Below are 6,072 nucleotides of genomic sequence, written 5' to 3'. Positions count from 1 at the left end.
CAACGAGCGTGTGGCGAAACTATTAGGACAGAACATTCAGTCAATCCTTGCATACACACTCCCGCAAGTATGGAAACCAGGCTATGTGCTCCGCAGTTCTGCTACACGTCGCAAATTTTGCGCAACCACAGATCGCGTATTGGCGTGGCATCACGCCAACAATACAAAACATTTCTCTCTTTCAAGCATTCAAGCCCCCTGGACCGCAACTAGAATCGGCAATCCAGTATTACGCTTTCACCACGCTATACAGTGCCCTAGGAATGCTACGCAGTGTGTTTGCAATGATTTGAAAATGCTTCGTCGTTTTCAAATTTCCCCAATAGTTACCATACGCGGCATCTGTCGCGCAGAGTATTACAACCATCATCTCTCAATTCGACATCATTGCTTCGCACAAATTGGGTTACATTAATTTTTTTACGCCTGGCAAAGTAACGTCGCAGCGACATAATATCTCTCCGGCGGTGGCACTTGATTTAAAACAGACAATTGAACCTTGGCAGTTGCCCATTCTGGAATATGTTCATAGAGCGCGATTCTGCTTTCAAGGGCGCCCCGGTACACTTACATCCAGCTTACATCCTAGCTGTTGTCAATTTTTTGATAGCGATTGTGAATGGAAAAGGGGCACAAGCCCAGTGCCGGTGACATCGAATGTGCTATTTCGGGGCGTACAAGGAACCATCAGCAAGTCGATTTTATTACATCTCACAAAAGCGGAGCGCGGTTCCATTGCGTCATGAGCCACCCAAAAAGTGCTCCTAAACATTATTATAATGTTTTCCTATTACTGCGTAGCTGGCGCTACTTGACACAAAGTTTGGATTGATTTAGTTTTGGTTTATGGTGTTTGGCATCCCAAAGCAACTCAGGCTATGACAGACATCATAGTGGAGGGCTTCGGAAATTAGGACCGCCTGGCTCACATTGCACAACACATGGGCGCCTTGCTTTTGCATTCACCCAAAAGCGGCTGCCATTGCCGGGATTCGAACCCGCATCCTTTGTTACTGCACTCGAGCGCCCTAACCACTGCGCCACTGTGGCTGGGTTTAACGAAACGTTTGATATGAAGTGTCAAATCAATTGAAGTAATGAAGCTTTCAAAATGGAAAGAAACTTTCTTGACCTTGAAAAACGCCGCAATACGTGTAAAGTTTAAACCAGAATAAAGAATAAATGAACTGCTAGTCAATTTTCTAGGTAAGATAGCAGACGCCAGCGCCCGATTCAAAGGCGGTGCCAGTTCACCTCCTGGCAGGGTACTGTTATTTCTATTGTGAAAGCACTCCTACAGTCGGATACAATTCAGGTCTGCAGTAACCGGCCCCCACTATTCCTCTGTGACAGAAAGTAGTTCGCTGTTAAAGCATTACCGGGTACCTAAGTAAAAAGATAAACGTAATACCGAATTATGAGCTCAACAATTTTGGTGCATCTGAGTTTTCCTACAAGGTCAAATTTCAACATTGATTCGTTCCTTCTCAGTAGTGTAATATACACTCCGTGTACTATGGTCCACAGTTAGGAACTGCGATTTTTGTTTTTAATTTGTACAATACTACAGCTTAGCATGATGGGTTTCGCCGATTTCCGTACTCCGCCTGCGTAACCAAATGTTACTATGGCAACAGCCAAGCATAGTTAGATTTGCTCTGCATGCTCATACTAGGCCTTGCTATGAGTAACCGTGTCTACCATGACTGTAACCATGATGATGATTTAGGTCAAGGACAAATATATTACCTAATTACCACAAATTGTAACTAACTAAGCACAGGCTAGAAATGAAGCTTGAAAATGTCTGAACGCACATTAGCGTAATTACGCCTTCATACGACTATTAGAGCTCAGTTAAGCCTAAGAAGCTTAGCTAAACAGAAAACATTTTACGTGTTTTCGAACGTAAAACTTCCGCTTACATGGCTGAATTACTATTACCTTTATACTTCAGTTTTCTAACAGATGTCTGTCCATCATTCCCTTCGCCTGTGCGGCTGTGATCTGCCTGCCCGTTCGAAGACACGACGAGCGATTGGACACAGACAAGCACCTTTCTGTGTTCATTCTATCATCGTATCTATCATTTCCTATTGTGGTAAGAAGCACCAACATGCCTAAACTTGTTCTCTGCTTAAAGCCGACATATCTGTTAAAATGTAAAGGGGCTGCTTTCTGCACTGAAATATTTTTTTCATCCACTCCTCCGTATGAACCTGCGGCAACCAAAACTGACTTTTTTTGCTTTTGACATTTCTGACGTACCCTGCATGATTAAGCTATTTTGATGTTATATCTCTAAGGCCATATTTATTTTCACAGCGAGCAAGAATTTCTTTATGCGCAGTTATCGAATCTTAGTCACGAAAAACAATTGTAGCTGCAGATAAAAAAGTTTAAAGTGAAAGGGTTCATTTGTATATTAAAGACAAAGCCTTCTTGAATTGGGTTTGTGAGCCATGGTATCGCCCGATGAGTAAAACGCCGTGAATACTGAGGATAAAGCACCAGTTTATTCCGGGACAACAAAAAAACACAAAAAGGTGCTACAAAGGTATTGTAGCGAAAGAAATCGGAAAATAATGCCCTCAGTACCGCTTAAAAGGAAAGTCCGGTTGCCGAGAAAAGAGGCTTCACTCTAACGATACTAACAGCAAGGAACAAAGACGGGCTGCGGAGAAGCAACCACTCACACCGGGTACCGCACCAGGCTCCGTTTTGAGGCTTGCCACTGTGCACTGTCGTGACGCTGGGACTAAGTTGACCCGGCCTTCACTTGGTAGCGTGCAGAGACTCGGGGTTGATGAAGGATTGAATCTTCGAAGTTGGTAAAATATATACAAGCAGGTTTAATGGCACTTTGAGAAAACTTATTTACATGATTATTTACAGGAAAAAGAAGGGTACATTAACAAAATGGCAAGCGTTAAGAGTTCATAGCGAGAAGCGACTGGATGAGCCGTTTACCCAGGGCTCAGAGCGACATTCGTGCTCTGCAGCGTCCTTAAAACCCCCCTATGTCCAGCCCCTCTCTGAAGATGTTGACCAACCAAATCCAGGGCACGCCCCTCAGGTATCGGCATCCAATCGAACACATCACTGCACTGATGGTCTGAAGCACTGACTGGTCCGGCATTCATTCGTTGGGCGTGATCACTTGTTGGCGGGAAAAACTTGGGAACGGCGAGGAGAGGAGGTACATTTCTATTCTTCAACAAAGAAACCACAGGCTGGTTCTGAAAAGGGGTTTTACTTCTCAGAAACCCGAGTGCACGTGGCGCCGCATAGGGCTCCCAACATTGTCCCTTTTCGACAATTGCAAATCTTTCCTGCATTCCCGGGAAATCACTTAATGGCCGTATGAGTCATGCTCCTTTCTTGTCCTGCACGTCAGCGAACATGTCACTCTGTCGTCTCCTTTGGATAGGAGGCATTCATCACTGGAGGATAGCACTTCTCGACTGGAAGGGTGAACAAAAGAAAGAAAGCACTTCCTGCTATTTCCCGCAGGGGGACGTTTCTTTGTGTTTTTCCAGACGTTCTCTTGACAGGGTCAATTTGGCATTTGCAGGTTGTCCACAAAGCAAAACAGGCTTACAAAAACAGAATTCCTGGAAACAGGCTCACTTAGAGCCATTGGACCATCACCACATATTCACAAAACTTATCCATGCCCACAGGCGAACAATAGAGCGCGCAAATGCGGATGCTTGGTCGTAACAGCCTCCTCCCCCGCCAGAAGAGACTCGGAGGGCAGCAGTCCCAGCTGCTGCATGAAGAGACGACTTAATGGCCTGCACGTGAACGCTTGAAGCTCGCTGTTGCTTGTCGCGTTGTCTTGATTGTTGTAGGCCAAATTGCTCGAGCTGTCTGAAACTCAACCACATGTCGAAGCAAGCACTCGGCTCCCGTCTGAAGAGACCAGGTCAAAAGAAAACTGCCATTGTTGTTCGAGAAAAGCCCACTCTCAAGACGTTCAGGACCCACGTATTCCTAGAAAACCAAACGTGCTGCTTTACATAGTCACACATATACAAGCGCACGAAAAAAAAAAAAAAACCTGATTATCAATTTGGATACATGGTGAGGAACATCTCGGACCGCTTAGAAAGAGCGGCTAAGCGCGTCCGCATTCCCATTTAACTTCCCCTTTTTGTATCTTATTTCAAAATTGTACTGCTGTAAAATCAAGCTCCACCTAAGAAGGCGACTGTTCTTCGATGTCGCAGTTTGCAGCCAAGCCAGGGGACAATGGTCCGTCTCTACGGTGAATTTGGCCCCTCCAAGATAGCACTGCAATTTTTGAATGGCCCATACAATGCAAGCGCATTCTTTCTCTGACGCGCAATAAGCCCTCTCTCTAGAACTCAGTTTTCTGCTCAAGTAGAGCACGGGGTGCTCATTGCCGTCGTCATCTCTCTGGCAGAGAACAGCACCTAACCCTCGATCACTGGCATCACACTGGACCGTGAATTCTCGGTCATAGTCTGGAGCTCGCAATACCGGACGGCTAATCAGCACAGCCTTCAGGTTTACGAAGGAGGCTTCCTTTTGTTCGTCCCAGACTACATTTGTCGGTTCTGTCCTGCGGAGAGCGTCGGTCAGAGGGCTAGCCAAAGCTGAATAGTTAGGGATGTAGTGATTGTAGTACCCAGTCAGACCCAGGAATGCTCGAATTTCCGTCTTCGTGCTCGGCCGCGGGTAGTCTGCTACCGCAGAAATCTTAATCTCGCTGGGTTTCCTGAAACCTTGACCTACATTGTGACCCAAGTAGTCCACGGTCGCCCTTGCCAGGCAACATTTCTCGGCCTTTACGGTTAGTCCAGCTTGACGCAAAAGGCTCAGTACAGCTCTTAGATGTACCATATGGTCCGCCCATGAGTCGGAAAAAACCGCAATGTCATCTAAGTAAGGCACTGCGAATGTTTCACACCCCTTTAAAACCCTATCCATGAGTCGGGAAAAACAAAATGGAGCATTTTTGAGCCCGAAACTCATCATTGTTGGCTGGTAGCTGCCCGTCGGAGTGACGAAAGCCGCGTATCTGCTGGCGCGTTCAGTGAGCGGTACTTGCCAGTATCCTCGAGTAAGGTCCAGCGTAGTCACATATGCCGCTCTACTGACCTGTTCTACTCTCTCCTCAATATTCGGAATAGGATACACTTGATCCCTGGTGAGAGAATTTAGCTTTCGGTAGTCTACCACAGGCCTAGGGTCTTTACCTGGAGCTTCTACTAAGATCATAGGCGAAGCATAATCGCTTTCCGAGGGTTTTATTACTCCCAATTCCAGCATGCGAGTTACTTCCCTATCCAGAATTTCTCTTTGCCTTGGAGAAAATCGGTAGCACCTTGATCGCACTGGCACGTCTGAAGTCAGCTCAATATCGTGCTCAGTCAAATCAGTTCTGCCTGGCCTGTCCACGAAGCAGGCCTCAAACTCTGTTATTAGCTCGCCCAGATCGGACAGCTGGGATTTCTTTAGTTCTCCTCTCTGCTCCGTCTTTTTGTGAAGCTCCTGAGCGTTGCTTCCTTTTCCGCTGAGGCAAATCAAGTTATCCCCCATCTCCTCGGGAAGGTTTAACGTTAGATTTACCACGGCTTCCTTCTGCACATAAGGCTTCATAAGATTGCAATGATAAATGCGCACTGCTTTACGCCTATCGGGGATTTTCACTGCGTAGTTAGTGTCAGAAAGCTCTGCAACGACTTTAGCAGGTCCTTCCCACTGTACTTCGAGCTTATTCTTGGGATCATTGGCTTGCTCCATAGCTAAGTCCTCTCGGGTTCCACTTAAAAGTCTCGTGAGATTACTAGACACTGGCGGCAAGAGGTTACTTTCAAGAACGTCCTCATTCCGTGTCTTATCAAGCTCACTTTCATGTTGACTTATCTGAGATGCCTCGCTCTCAAAGTTTTCTGGCCCGCTATTTTCCGCATTTACCACTGTTTTAACTGCCGTTTCCTCCGCTGTTGATTTTTCTGAAATGAGCAGTGTAGCTAGTTCTCGCGCCTTTGAACGTGTTAAGGCCTGCACATCTCTGTCTCCGAAAAGGATGCCCCTCTTTCG

The sequence above is a fragment of the Amblyomma maculatum genome, chromosome 9 (assembly GCF_055883805.1).
Source record: "Amblyomma maculatum isolate TAMU_Amacu chromosome 9, ASM5588380v1, whole genome shotgun sequence".
In the NCBI taxonomy this organism is placed as follows: Eukaryota; Metazoa; Arthropoda; class Arachnida; order Ixodida; family Ixodidae; genus Amblyomma; species Amblyomma maculatum.
This window is presented reverse-complemented; position numbering follows the sequence as displayed.